At 41.8% G+C, this 16,246-nt stretch overlaps 1 long non-coding RNA gene across 2 annotated transcripts in view; it reads left to right on the top strand.

Annotated features, from left to right (window-relative positions):
* LOC146789917 (uncharacterized) overlaps positions 1-16,246 on the top strand; it is a 744,499-nt gene that overhangs the window by 274,035 nt on the left and 454,218 nt on the right. For both annotated transcript variants that reach the window (XR_014969877.1, XR_014969878.1), the window contains exon 2: positions 14,053-14,135. This is a non-coding gene — a long non-coding RNA (uncharacterized LOC146789917). The remainder of the gene's footprint in view (positions 1-14,052; positions 14,136-16,246) is intronic.

Genomic DNA, 16,246 nt, shown 5'->3' with positions numbered 1-16,246 from the left:
CAGCAATAATTGAGATGCATAACACATGCAGGCATTTGAATCCGATATATTCAAGGAGGACATTAGCAACTTGATGCTTGTCAGAGGGAAAATGTTTTCTCACACAAACAGCCCACAGATGTGGTCAGACAGGATGGTAAAAACAACTGTACCCCACACTTCTGCTCTTTCTTCGGTGTGCCGTTCCAAGAGAAAATCATTTGTAGAGGAAAATACGGCTTTCTGCCTGCAGAAGATACAGGGAGATTGGTTAAATCTATAATTGTAGGAGGTATTTCACAGTCACAAAGGCCGCAGCCCTGTTTTGCAGGGCAAAAATGCAGCTGGGCGTGTAACTAAAATGGCAATTTGTGCTCAGACTCTGTTGAAACCCACAACCCACCAATATTGCTAAGTCACACACCATGGTTTGTGACTGCTTCCCTAAAAACTTGAAACCCCATCTTAATAATGGCAATAAACTTCTCTACATCCAGACTTTTATATATTTGAGGGTACCTTTTGACTGAAAATGTCCCTGGGTCCACCCTACGAAGGTTAGGGAAACTCAGTTCGGAAAAAATACAAAGGCATCTCTCAGGTTGGCGGGGAGGATGGGCTCTGTATCTCTAGATGTGATGAGGATCGGCTCTATGTCGCTAGATGTGATGAGGATCGGCTCTATATCGCTAGATGTGATGAGGATGGGCTCTATATCTCTAGATGTGATGAGGAGGGGCTCTATATCGCTAGATGTGATGAGGATGGGCTCTATATCTCTAGATGTGATGAGGAGGGGCTCTATATCGCTAGATGTGATGAGGATGGGCTCTATATCGCTAGATGTGATGAGGATGGGCTCTATATCTCTAGATGTGATGAGGAGGGGCTCTATATCGCTAGATGTGATGAGGATGGGCTCTATATCGCTAGATGTGATGAGGATGGGCTCTATATCTCTAGATGTGATGTTTAATATTTATAAAGCACAATGCTGTTCTGCTATGTCATACGGTGCAGGGATATGGGGCTACAGCAGTACTTTGCACTTACAGGCTAGCGAGAATATATTTTTGAGAAGATTGTTATCCATTTCTACCAGTATACCTAACTATGCCTGTCATGTGTAGCCGCACCTATTGTATTTAGACGACTGCATTGTGGCACTCTATTTGGTTCAAATATGAAACTCTTCTAAATCAGGATATAATTACTGATTGCCTACGCATTGATTACGCTCACAGAATTCCGCGGTTGAGGTATGTTAAAAAGCAATTTACTATGCTAGGGAGGCCTGAATGTTTTCATACTCCACATGATATCTCTGCCTAATCCAAAAGGGATGGAGAAGGGAATTTCAAGAGCTCAATAAGAAGAGCATGGCTGCCCATTATATGCTAGTAATCACAGACCGCATGGAGTCCTAATTGTATTCTCTACCTCGTCACCTTCGGAGATTTTAACTGCTCAGGTTCAAATTCAGTATAGCGCATCTTTTAGTCTCCTATCCAAGATATACCTATAGTGAATCAGGCCTTGAGCTATACCCCTGTGAATCTCAATCAGATCAAACTTTGTTACACTTTTCTTTTGTTCTGTAAAGCGTATGCTGCGCCAAGGAAACAATTTTTAATTCCATTACTTATGTTTCTGAACATTAGAAAGTGCAGGCCAGCTCTATTCTATTTGCAATGGTTGCAAACTGAATATGTCTGCATGATGGTACACAAGTTTATATCGGCTGCAGTTAGACTGAGTAATGTGCTGTGAAAGTAATGTTTTGATGCACGAGTCACTTGATGAACTTCATTTTTACTGTGGTGTACCTATCAGCGTTTTTAATTACATTTGTCACTTTTATATTTTTAAGCATTTGATGTTAAATTTTAATTGTAATTGCTATGGTATATTGATTGTGTATTAAGGATTTTTGAAAATATATTTTTAATGTACTTTATATATAAAAGCACACAGTTATACAGATATTATAGACATGAGGGATGCTCACTTCTACCTAATAATAAAGAATTCATTCATATTTACAGAAAAATTGAGCTATACAAGTAAATAGCACTGAAGAACACAAGAGGCATATTTTGCAAATTAATCCAGCAAAATAAAAAAATAAAAATCATTCTTAGCCATGGCAGACAGTAACATCTGATCAAATCAGAAAAGAAAACTTCAGGGACAATGAGACTTAGTGGAACAGCTAATTGCACCCCAAAACTACGATAAATCAAGGACCATTAGTTACCTGAGCCTCCTTCCAACTTAGGATAGGAGCCCAGATATGCCTGCCAGACAGTCTCCCTCTTCTGCCTCTTCTTTCAAAATACCTCTTTCCAAGTTAAACATAGCAAGCAACCAGGCAAGCTATTGCTGAAATGTTGGGGCTACTGGGTCTAGCCAGGCCGAAGCTATGCATATCCGGACTACAGCCATAGCCAGGAAGAGGAATCGGTAATATGGATCTTGCCCTCCTTTGCTGTCTACCCCGAGAAGTATTAAAGCAGGGGTTAGCACAGCTTTCACGCCTAATGTCTGATCCATGAATTTCTCTTTGGAAGTTAATAAAATTTCAAGCTGTGAGCATGATGCAAACATATGGATTAAATCGGCCTCCAAAGAGTCACACCGAGGGCATCTAACTCCCACCTGCCCCCCCCCATTGTGCAATCCTAGCCAGAGTATAATAGAGTGAAAAGATTGTCTTATTATGCTGAGTTTGAAGCCCAGCAGAGCACACCACTGTCTGTCCCAGTTCTAATGAATCCAGAAATCTATCCAGTTCTATGCCCAGTCGTTCAACCCATTTCTTCCAATGTTTTTCCATATCATCCTGCTTAAGTGCTACAAGTTCGGCATACAGTCTCTTTATAGTACAGTCCCTCCCTTCTCTAACAACGTCAATGATTTTAACTTTGCAGAAGCCATTCAGCCCTCCTATCTTCCCACTGAGAAAACCTTGCAGCTGCAAGTATTTAAAAATATGTGTCTTCTCAATTCCAAACTCACCCTGGATATCGCTAAACTGGTGAATTCAGTCTGGCCGTATTAAATCCCCGACAGTCTGGACACCCCACCTAGCCCAATCTGCCATAGTCGTGTCAGAACATTCCGGGAAGCACTGGGTTTTTATAAAGCTGGGTGTAACAATTTATTCTCCCAAGGCCCGTCTTCTTTTTAAGTGCTGCCCAAATTTTAGAAGCTGCCATCAGGGTCTTGAATCTTGTTTTCTTGTAATAGCTGGGCTCATTAAATTTCATAAAGCAGTTAGAAGCATCATCGCCTAGCAATAACTTATACACATATGGTAGCCCTGCTTCATCCCGGGGATCCATTGTGCACCCGCCAATTAGGTTACTCATATAATGGAAGGCAGCAGCCCAGTAATAAGCTTTAAAATCAGGGACTGCAAAGCCTCCTCTTTCCCTGGGCAATGACATAAGCCTAAAAGCCCTCCTAGTTTTACCATGTGCCCAAATAAACCTATTTACTATGCTCTCAAGTGCCACAAACCAGTGATTTTCAAATTCTAAGGGTACTGCACGAAACAAATAACGTATTTTGGGCAAAAAACATAATTTTACCACATTGCAGCGGCCCTCCAAAGACATATGTAGATTATTAAATCTATAAAAATCTGATTTAGCCTTCCCGATTACGGGCTCGATGTTTATTGCCACTAACTTCCCCAGCTCAGACGTAATATCAATACCCAAATAAACAGCTGACTCTGTCACCCGGGCATCATCCTGATCGACCTTACCATTCTTAACTATCTGCGTCTTTTGCCTGTTTAGGGCGTACCCAGCGAATCTACCAAAATCATGAGCTACCTTCTCAACTGTAGCTAGCGTAGTTGAGGGATTAGATGTAATGATGGCAACATCATCCGCATATGCCAGAATTATTGTTCCCGACCTTTGGCTGATAATGGGCTCAATTCTATTAGTAGCCTAAAACAATCGTATTCGGGAATCAATATAGATAGCGAAAAGGAGGGGGGAGTAGGGTCAGCCCTGCCTTATGCCACATTTAATCAAAAATGGTGTAGTATAGCCCCCATTTAATCTTATTCGGGCCGTTGGTGCTCTATACAAGATCCGGATGGCTTTGATGAATCCCCTCCCAATGCCGAGCCATCTCAGAGCCTCCCAGAGATAGTCCCAGGAGACCCTGTCAAATGCTTTCTCAGCATTCAAAAGCATCACCGTCATAGGGTCCCCTGAGACCTCCTTTGCATCAAACATAGTTATTACCTGCCGAATGTGTTGCGTTTTTTCCCTCCCCGCTATGAACACATGCTGACAGGGATGGATTGTTTTCCCGATAATACGATTTAAACGGGTCGCCATGGCTTTAGAATTTTTTTTAACATCACTCTTCATCAGTGTAATTGGCCTATAAGACCCAGGTGCCCTGGGTCCCTTGCCCTCTTTCAAAAAAATTATAATATCTACTCCGGCCCATGACTCAGGTGCCACCTCACCCTCCTGAGCCCGGCGAAATATATCCACCAGAGCAGATCCAATCACATCCACAAAGGTTTTATAAAACTCTAAAGGAATCAGGTCTGGTCTGGCAGCCTTGCCAGAAGGAAGGTTTCTCAATGCACAATAAATCTCATCCTGGGTCAATACAGTCTCGAGGGATTCGTTATCTACCGAATACATACTTTGCAAGGGGATTCTACTTAAATATTCCTGAATTAAGTTTTGCTCCACCTGGGATTCTTCACTATATAAACGCTGATAAAATTGTCAAAACTTGCCGGGTGGGTCAGCAATAAATTCCCTCTATCAAACCGTTATTTTGAGTAATTTCCCTGCCATGATCTTTTGTCTCAATCTGACAGCAAGAGTGTGTCCCACCTTTTCACTAAACTCATAGCAGTGCACTTTTTTAGCCAAAAATCTTTCAGCAGCCTTAGAGGCTATTTGATCTCATATTTCTGCTTTAGCTAAGGCCAGCCAGAGCAGTATATCATCCATTGGATTGCACATATTTACAGCAGTTGCAAGCTCCTCCTCAGTCCCGATCAGAGTCTTACACAATGTTTCCTCTCGCTGAGCCTCCTTCTTCTGCCGACGCAGGCTATAACTCAATGTCTCCCCTCTGACCCCTGCTTTGAATGCGTCCCAAACTATCCCGACACTAGTGCTATCCCTAGTAAAATCCCAGAATTCCTTAATCCAATCTTTTCATATGGAGCACATATTCGAGATCTTGTAACAACCCCTTTCAAAAGTCCAGGCCCGCTTGGGCCTCACCCCCCCCCCCTGTAAAGCCAACCGAAAAGACTAAGGGGTTATGATCTGAGAATATCCAAGGATATTTCTCTATCCTAGCCCTTGCCAACAAACACTATGAAGAAACAAAATAATCCAATCTGAAGAGAACCTTTTGAGGGGCTGCAAAAAACGTACTGCCGGGGTCTTCGGGCATTAAATAGGCCCAGATGTCAGTTAATCCATTATTCCTTACTAAATTTGTAAGAGCCTTAAATACCTTCCTTTTGTGACCAGAATAACCACCTCCTACATCACCCCACAGCCCACCCAGCCCGTTAATATTATAATCCCCACACATTATTACTGGAGTAGGCCAGGTTTCTAACTCCGTGTCCAAAAAGTCAAACACCTCAGGATCATCCCGAGTAGATCTATACACTGAGCAGACTGTAAATGTTTCGCCTCCCCACAAACATTCTACCATTGGCCAGTTAATTAATTTTATGATGTGTATTATTTTATTGGTTTACAAACTGAATAAATATTGGATTAGGTACTTACTATTAGTGTTCATTCATATCTTTCTCTGCATTCTGGTATTTCTAGTCTTTCAAAAATGAAGCTACAAGTACCAGAAAGCAAAGTGTAATCATTACTGTGTGGGCAACTGATTCATGCATTGCACAGAAATTCAAAGAGGATCATCCATTCTGCCCCTGTGATCTGGATTGCAACATAGTGCTGTTTATTAGTATGCACACCTCTAAAAAGCTGTCACAAAGAACCTCTCGCCTAACTTAAAATGTGTGCGAAGTGTTTTGAGATCACCATAGCGTGATGCTCATTGTAGCATTAAACTTGCATTTAGGCCAGCATATTCCATTGGGGAGTTAAAATAAGTCCCTTGCAGATAGAATGCCTAATAGAGTTAATATATATGATACAGAGAGACATGTTCAACCTGTAAGTTCCCAGTTTTAAATTCCAGTGGGGCCAACAAAGCTTTTCAACCTTCTGAGGTCCATAAAATAGGTATCACTGATTACAGCATAGGAAAAATAACTAAATTGCCTGTAATCAGTACTTTAACTGTTCGGCATCCTTGGTGTGGTTTACCCCTAACTTTTTGCCTTCCATCCTCGTGTTTTGCTGACTTCGTTTATGCAGGCTTTAGGACTCTCCACACTTTACCACTGCTAACCAGGGCTTGTGCTCTCTCTTTAAAACATGGTAGAATTGGCTTGTACCCAAATGTCATAATTAACTTACTTATAGGTTGCTCGTAAAGTGGTCGTACATGTGCCCATGGCCTGTAAATTCCATCTACTAGTCGGCCTGGAGCACTGATTGTGCCACCACCCACATAAGTAGCCCTTTCAAACATATCTCAGACCTGTCTTTTCAGCCTGTGTGGGCAGTTTTTCAGCTGTTATTTCAACCTTCCAAAATAAACCTTTGGCCATGCCCCAAGGTTTATTTTTGATACACACAGGCCGCCCCTAGTGTTGGCCCTGGATACCCCAGAAGGGAAAGTGCAGTGTATATACAAGTTTGGGCATGTACTTTTTAGTTTGACATATCCTGGGAGTGAAAAACTCTTAAATTAGTTTTCCACTACTGCAAGGCCTGCCACTCCCATATGATAACATTGAAGTTAGCTTATTACATTTAATAAGTGATAATTTCCAAATGGAACTAGGTTACCAGTTAATGCTTGGTGTCTTTGGAATTGCAATGAAAAGTCCTCTCTCATGGTGAAGGCAGATTTTAAAGTACAATTTTGTAAATGACACATTTATAAAGTTGGCATTTTTTTGCCTTAGCTGTTTAATGTAGGGGTGGGGGAAACTCAGAGTTGTACTCCACAGAATTCTGTGAAGTTACATAAAAACTCAGTGAAAATCCTGCGGAGTTCTGCGAGCAGCGGAATCTTTCAACACGTTGTGCTGCTTGCGCTGATTTGTAGTGGCAGGAGCTTGTAACATGCTGTAAAATCAGTATGAACGGCACCACAAGCTGCACCAGATGGAGCTGCTTCTTTCTTCCGCACAAGTAGATATTCCAATTAAGCAGGAGCTTTTTCAATGCAAATGGTAGCAACCTGCTGTGACCGCCCATGTTGAGGTATCACAGCAGGACATGTCTTAACATTAGCGAGCTGCTTGTGAGAAAAACTACGCCACTAGGTGGTTTTGCTGCGTTTTTCTGGAACTCTGCACTCAAGGCAGAGCACAGAGTTTGGAAAACTCTGCAAACTCCACCGGTGGCACATAGTTCACCCCCAGACCTAATTTAATGCCTGCAACCTATGTCTGGGTCACATCACTGTATGTAGCTGACAGTTGGGCATTGTGTATTACTCCCAGCCAGGCACACACAATAGAGGGTTTAGTTGTGCCTGGAAGGGTCACCACTGGCAGGATGGGAGGACGGAGCTGAGCACAGCCCTACTTACAATTTAATAGGATGTGTCCTGCTTCCACAAAAGGGCTGCATGTCCCTTGTAGTTTGTCTGATGGCAGGAAGCCTGTGGATTTTAATGGGAAACCTCTCAAAGCTTCTCTCACTTCAATGGAAGGCTCATGTATAAATATTGGACCTCAGACACCAACTCTTCAATACACCTGTGGATTTGTAGATACTCTAACAGAAAGAAGTACCACTATGTTACTGGAAGAACTGTTACTCTGAAGGACTGCTGCCCTGCTGCCGTCTTGCCTGGGTAAGAAGGGTTCGACCAGCACCAGTTAAACCCCGGACCCCAGAGTGATTTGGCTGGCATTCTGACTAAAGCCTCAGGAACAGAAGGCTCCAACAACCTTGAACCCAGCACCTGGACTCTGCCATCTGTGAGTCCTACCCTTCCAAGTTATGCCACCCCAGTCCTGGACCCTTGGAAGTGGGTCCAAAGGTGCTCTAACAGCACCCAGTGGAAACAACACGTCTACTCTACTGCGAGGCACAAACAAGAGCAGATACAACGCATTGGCTTTGCTGTGAGGTTTCTCTCAGGAGAAGGACTCTGCATCAACCTCACTGCCAGCATTGGAACTGCTGCTGAGTAAAGTTTGCTTGATGCAGGCCCTCACATCGCAAATCTTTCATCAACGGTAGCCTCGACAATGATGCAGGTTCGTGCTTCACAGGTCTTTCGAACTGCTGCATTGCCTTGACTGTGTGATGCATCCTGGACGCTGCAAGTCACAGCGCAAGCTTTCATTGATGGCCTCCCCTGACAATGCAGGACCTTGCTTTGCAGCTCCTCGGAACAGCCGCATGGCCTAGGCTTTATTATTCATCCTCAGCGCTGGACCTCGCCACACTCTTCAACCAGAATTTAAGCTACTCTTGTTCAGTGGGCATAACTCCATCCCTGTAGCCAGTCCATGCTCCATCACAGTTTGCCTGAACGTGTGACTTTGTCCCAGTCCGGTGCAACCAGATATCCACAATTGGCGCAGATAGGGAGTTTAACAAAAAAAAAGTAAATTGTTAAAATCAAATGTACAATTTCAACATGCAATTTATATTGAACTGAAAAAATGTTGAAAAAAGAAAAATGTGCAATTTGTAGTAAGCAGTCATACTTATTTGTACTAGGCTTAAAAAATGCCTAAAGCTGCTTTGCTTTACAAGTAGCTTGACTAGATGTGCTGAAGCATGCATAAAATGTGAACTTTCCATGACTATTCCTTAGGGGTCAAAAAATCAGGTGGAGAGTGGATCACTAGTCCAGAAAAAAACAGGGTTTGCAGTGTCAGTACCGTGTACCGTTAAGAAACCCTCATTCACGTTTAACAGGTGGATTAAGGCGGTATATTTCGATTCTCCACTCTGTTGTTATCAACGTGACAGCATCATCATTGGGTTAATAATATGCTTCCTCCACCCGAAGGTTCTCCCACTGGTTATTTCAGTTGTGATCTTAAAAAATGTGTGTGGTGAGGTGACGTGAAGTGATATATTATAAAAAACTCGTAAAACCAGTACGCAGTTTTAGTTAGACTGGGTTCGAGATAGTTAAAAAATGCTTGGAGTGCACAAAGTAGACTAATTATGGTCTAGTGCACTGTGAAGTGTCCATAAAAAGGTCGACATGTTTCAGCCCTCTGTAATGCCCCTCAGGGTCAAGTGGGCTTTCTTCAGGACCTAGCAAAGTGAAGGGGGCCCTTATCTTAATAGGGTCTCCAGTGAGTAGGTGGGACGATTATTCCACCTGTCATTGTTCAATTTGAACCTACGTTGATGAAAAGGAAAGGAGGGGGAGGAAGTAAGAAAGGACAAACTTTGTTTAGTTTGTACATTTACTGTATCAATGCTAATAAAATAGAATACATTAAAAGCATCTAACGGTGCAACAACTAGAAAATGGCAACTTTTAACAGTAATCATTTCGCTCTGTTATGGTAAATCAAAAAATGTCAATTATTTAACACCACTCATTTCCAGTTCATTATGGCAAACTCAACCCTCATTTAAGCAAGTACAAATCTGACAATACATCAATTTTGTCATATTAGAACTACTAGTTGCGAGTAATCACGATATGGTCTCATCTTCTATTTGGAAAAACTCATTGAAAAAAACTCAGAATGTTCGTATGTCTATATTTTTTCAACATTAAAGTTCCAGACAAATAGCTATTGATGAAAAGTAGGAATAACATTACACAGAAAAAAGTAAAAGGATTCTGGTAGCACAGATGTATCAGTGTCATTAAACCAGGTTGGATATGCCTCATTCTATGATCTCTTGTGTGGGCCATCATTTAGAATGTGCTAACGGAAGTAACTCGATGTTTGTATTAAGCGGTATAGCCTATCTTCGAGCTTCAATATGCATGAAACAGATCCTGACACTAATATTAGAGGGATGTTCAAAAAAGGGAGATTACGTATTTATAAGGAGGAGCGGATTACGTGTTTGTAAGATGGCCCCCTTTTTTTTGACTAACATACTATGACGCTATGTTGCGCAAGTCAGAGAAATGCCGGTATATACTTCCTGGTGGTAAATACAACGGTTACTGTAGAACATTTTAACTAAGTGAATTGTAAAGTCACGCAATACAGGTCAATGTGGTCTGTCTACAAGCTTCGTTATACATGAAACGAACGTCACTATTCCGAGGTTGTATTCAAATGTATATGGAAACTGTAAAAGGACTACTACACATTGCACCCAAATTGATAGCACCGGGCAAAACTTTTTCGTGAGCACAATCATGCAAGTTACAGTTGTACCTTGTAACCCTGGATTCGGGCTACATCGGGTATTAGGGAGGCCGTTTGAAATCGAATGATCTCATACGAGGTCAGTAATAACTTAGCATCGTACTTGGAAAAGGATGGAGTAGGCCTGTTCTCAGAAGTATATTGTAAGCTGATTGAACAAGAGGAAGATAAAATGCAACATGGACTGCATCATTTCTTTTTAACTGTGTGATCCTAGGGTGGATTAACTCTTTTTGGCTATATAACTATACCTATGTCCATTTTCCAAATCCTCTCCCCATCCACTTCAAGGATGAATGCTGAACACAGAAAGCTGATTTAGTTACCTTTCTGAACCTAATTACTGATTGCAGTGGCTACTGCTTCTGCATGGATATTTTACCTTTTTTCTCTAGACTCTACTGAGTTCCATGAACCTCTCTTTATGGGAAGTTCAGCTGTTATTGATTAATAAAATTTGAGCTTTATGTAATATCACCCTTTCTCTCAAACAAGAAACTCTTTATGGGTTCTTATTGGCACCTTTGTGTCCCATTCTTAAAAAAGGGATTCTTTCCTTTATGGAATGCACTTGATACATTAGTAATATTTTGATCTAAACAGACTTTTATTATCAATTCTGTTAATTGACTTACATATTGAACTAATTGAATAAAACGAGAATTTACTTAACCTTTAATGAAAATAAAACCCTTAAAATTAACTCAAACTATCATTAGTTACTGAACTTATGATTTATGTTGTGGTTTGATCTTAATTCTCAAATATGACCAGCAAGGTCTGTTGCATATTTTGACCAGAGGGACAAAAAACAGAAAGAAAAGATAAACCAGAAAGGGGATCAGCCCAGTGTGAGAGAAAGATGATAAACTATATCATTTAAACTGATTCCCACTGCTGCAATGCTTTACACTATTTTCAGTGAAATATTTAAAATTCCAAATCTCTGGTTCTAGAGATTGGATCTCTTTCATTGTAGTCTTAGTTTATTTAATAAACATTACATTGGTGGGGGTTTTTCCTATGTTGTGTTTTCACCTTATTATTGTTTGAAGTGCTACATAAATACTTTGCACATTGCCTCTAAATTAAGCCTGACTGCTCTGTGCCAAATTACCAGAGGGTTGAGCACAGGTTCATTTGGGATTTGTTTGTGCCTCACCCTGACAAGGATTGTGGTTGCTGCTTGAGTAGCCCCCCAGCCCCCCCACCAGTGAGGTTTCAACTGCAGGTAAACCTGGATTCTGAATTAATTAAAACCTGCCAGTGGCCAATTACAGTCATACTACGACAGATCAAGAGTTAATTTGGCAGCCAGAAGGGAGCTAGGAGGAATCTCAAGGCTATGTGTTGCCATCACAGTAAGCTTGCTCCAATTTGTAATGTGTAGTTTACTCTGCATGTCAAGTTCAATGTAAGATATCTTGTTAGTGCATCTATGGCTCTTTCCTAACTGCAACGTGCAGGTAAGTAGTCTTGGAGAGGCAGCGAAGAAGGATTTCTTGATACACAGACCTGTGTATATCCTGGAGGTCACAGGCTTGTCCTGCAGATCAATCACCCTGTTGCACAATCGTCAAACGTAATGCATTTTAATATGACATCACTACCTGCTGTTTCTTTTATTAGGAATTTGAGCGCATAAACAATAGATAGCAATCAACTAAATAAAGCTCTATTATGCGGGCTCTTCTTATAAAGAACAGCTAAGGAGTAGATTTGGGTAGATTTAGGACTGTGCACATTCACGACTGTCCCCTCCCTCATACGGCAACATCTTTTAACCTGTAAAAAGGCAGAAAAACAACCAAGAGAGACAATTGACTTAAATTTTATCACACTAGAAAAGCAGTCAAAATTTCTATTGTCATAGTTTATTTTTCTTTCTGGCATTGCGGTTACCAGGCAACAGTCAGGCAGTAAAGCCTTAATCACTTGTTTTGTTTTCCCATCCCTGTTACAGCAACCTCCATGAAGGTGAGATGTAGTGTTAAATTTGTGGAAAAAATTTAATAAACCAATATAATAAATAGAAAAAAATAACTGCAAGTAGATATGAAGTTTTGCGAAGTCCCTGCCAACAAACTCACTGTATCTGGCAGTACCTAATGGTATTAACCATGTCAGATGCCCTGTCAATTGTAGGTAGATTAAGCTTGCTTTAAAATCAACAAAAATATGTGGTCGTATAAGTTTCAGGGGTACTAAAAATGCCAAAGGGTTGGTAAGCCATCCCGTCTCCCTCTTTGAATGGATTGACAGCAGACGTCCTAGTTTTACTTAGGAGCCTGCTGTTGAATGTACGGATTGCAAAATACCAACACTGGCTAGTCTTAAAACCACCTCATACCTTAGTCTTCACCAGCTCTACACTCCCTCTCTTTGTTTCACGTTTGCAGGCTCTTTTTCATCCTGTTTTCTCTATTTGTGACTGTTTTCCTGTCTTTCTCTTCCTCTTTCCTTAATCCTCCTCTGTATTTCTTTCTCTGGGTCAAAGTGTGATGATGTAAAATAAGTCCTGGTCATCAAAAATGAGTCTGCCCCCCACCACCTGCAGCCCTGACCTCACTTAAAGGGGGGGGGAGGGGAATGGGGAATTGGAAAAACCTACAACAGGGGCTGTTTTACCTAAAGTGCCCTGGGGGAGCAACTGGTGTTTGTGCCTGCTTTGAACACCGCTGGGGCACTTTGGTATTACAGGAGGGGCCGAAGACGCTTGTGCGGCCCCTTCTGTAATACCAATAGTGCTGGCACACATAAAGAACCAGTGCTATCTTCAAGGGGGTGTTCCCTCATTTGTACTGGGGCGTGCCCCATGCAAATGACGGAATCCCTTTGCCTCTGCGCCCATGCCGTATTACCGATGTGGGCACAGAGACAAAGAAGCCCTCAGAAGGCATTCTGAGAGTGCACCACCTAAAAGGTGGCACACTATCAATGCACCCCCTGATAGCAGCCCTCTGGTGGGGGAAAAAGGTTCCCATGGACCCCCCCCAGACATCCCATTGCAGTTGCAGTTACTGATTGTATCCGCCTTCAAGGGGCTCTCTAATCCCCTTCAAAAGTGCAGGAGGGTTGCCGCCTGCACTGTGAAATCACGGAGTGGCTGGAAATCAGCTGCTCCATTTTTCACCTGAATGCTCCACCCACAGGGCAGCACGAGTTCGGGGCTGCCCTGGGGGCAGCACATTCATTGTAATAGGCAATTAAACAATGAAAATGTGCTTTATGTGTAATGTGGCCCCATATTTGTAGTGGACAACCCACCTATCTGGAGTGCTGCTAATTCTGGTTGCTGGAACAGGGCAGTTGTAATCCAGCTGGGCAGGACATGGTGCCCACACCAGTGAATGGCTGCTTTGCGTCTTCTCCTTTGCAACAAGTACCAGCATTTTCTGTTGACAAAAAACGCTCTTTTAAACAAAACTGGTAAAATAACATGCTGGTACTGGCAGCCTGTAGAGGCCCAATTAAGGCATTGATAGTGGTCTATGAGGCAATGACGGCCTGATATAATTGTCTAATATGCTTGTGATTTGGTGGACTTGAGGTATTCCCCATTGGTATCTACATATCACTTAATGTGTTTCTCCCTGTTTCAGGTTCTTCGTTGTGATATGGTTGACATGCTCTGAAAGAAGTGGCACTCAAAGGATGCAAGATACCAAATCACCTCAATGATATGGTGAGTAAAAATGAAAAGGGGGAGACATCTGCTATAATATGCAGTAGTAAAGGAGCATTCTGCATGCTCCCCTCACAAAGCACTCCAATGTATCAATTTAAAGAGATGTTTCATCACAGAATGATGGCACTGGTACTTTGCAAGCTTCCACAATGATTTAGAACTAAAATGTAAATATCATTGTCCCATTCCGGTTGCATTTAAATTCTATCTTGAGGTGTGAACTTGCAAGGGTGGACTATGTCCCAGGTGACACTCATTCAACTTGTCTACAATGCTGCTTTCATAAATAAACTTGCATATACTTACATATAAATGGAACTAAGTGGAGGAAAATTCTCAAGTCCTGGCTCCATCATCAGTGGCTCTCCTCTTTAGCATTAGATCAGCATGTACTCACTCAGCGCTGTTAAGCCTTTGGGTAGCTACACGCTTTGCAAGTCGCCATAGCATAGCCTATTCTGAAAGTGTATTTCAAATGGAAATTAGGAGACTGACGAAGCTTATGCATTTTCTAGTGATGACACCCTTCATTGTATCATACAACTGGTACGTTTGCTACTGTATTTTTGTGGATATTTAATGTGCATATTGTGTTACAAACCAGTTTAATGTGAGCAGTTGTACTTAATTTATTTAGGCCTATTTGCGTGATTACATAGAAATATTCTGGCTGTAGAACACTGTCATATGTTTGATCTTAATGATGCCATTGAGGCTAAACTCAATGTAGTTCTTTGCCTACATCAACCACTTACAAGTTAAATGCTGACCTAGCCACAATGAGGAGATAGATGTGCTGCTGCCATACAGGGCACATGGGAAACATCCTACCACCCTTTCAAACAAAAATAGAATCCCTTTGCCAGAGTTAAAGTAACTGGGAACGTAACCCAGTACTGATATTTCCACTCCCAGGCCCCACCCACTGTGGCCCCCTCTACTTTATAGCTGCCCCCAGCCTGATCATGTGAATCTTGCCATTGGATTGCCACTCTCTCAGGGGGTTCTTACTATGCTTCTCTTGGACTTCAGTAGATTCTAGCCCCTCTATTTAGTTAAGTCGCTGTGGCTGTTGGGGTATGGAGGAACGTCAAGTAAAGGACTGTAGGTGGCTAGCTTTGTTTTCCGGGTGGAATGTTCTTGATCTGATTGAGGGGAGTTAGAGGAGGGACAGAAAGTGGGGCTGGAAGGATGGTACCCCTTCCCTGTGGATCCTTTGTGGGTTTGGTGAATACTCAAAGTTGATGTGTCGGAAGATTCATGCCTTATTCTGGGGAGAATGTTGTCCACTATTGACGGGCCGTAGGTAAGAAGACCCTGATAGTGGTGTTCACACTCTGCAGTGTTTCTGGTATAGTATAGTGCTTATGATTGCAAGTTAATTTGATTGTAATCCAGACCTACTAATGTTTTTAACCACCCTACTAAGAGCATTGAAATAAATGTATTTAGTCCAACATGTTAATAAGAGGTCCTACCAGATTCCATCTAGAATGCACTTCACTATTGCTGTTGGCATGTGATGCACTTCAGAATACATGTAACTGCATAGGGACTTGTTTCTCTTCCTCAAACCACACTACAAAGAACTGATGTGCAGAATGCATGCCACAACATTATGGTATTCCTGTTTCTTGACTTCTCTACTCACCAGGATGTAAACATGTTTGTTAGTATGTATGTGTGTTTAGGAGCAAAGGTTCGTGGTCAGGGATGCTTACATGATTACTCCACTTCCGAATCCAAAATATTTGCACTGTTGAAACATCAAAGTGGGGGTACCCATTATCACTCTTTCTTGCTTGACACTGCTCTAAAATTTCCCAGTTCATGTAGGAGTAACTGATTCAGTCCAGGTTATTCCTGTTCATCATGGTACTTCAACTACTGAATTTAGGATATGATAAATAGGATTATAGACACCAAAGAGCAAAAGGAACCTGAAGTTGTTGACCTATTCATCTGAAAGAGGAAACCTTGAGTTCACTGGCCTTGTTACATTGAACTCTTGACTGACTATTATTCTTCAAAGAGGAGAGCAATTCACTTTCAAAGTAAATCCATTAGGTAAGGAAGTGGCTGTACTTTTCATCCCATATCTCACCTTG

Source organism: Triturus cristatus, chromosome 10 (genome assembly GCF_964204655.1).
Source record: "Triturus cristatus chromosome 10, aTriCri1.1, whole genome shotgun sequence".
Taxonomy (NCBI): domain Eukaryota; kingdom Metazoa; phylum Chordata; class Amphibia; order Caudata; family Salamandridae; genus Triturus; species Triturus cristatus.
This window is presented reverse-complemented; position numbering and strand designations above follow the sequence as displayed.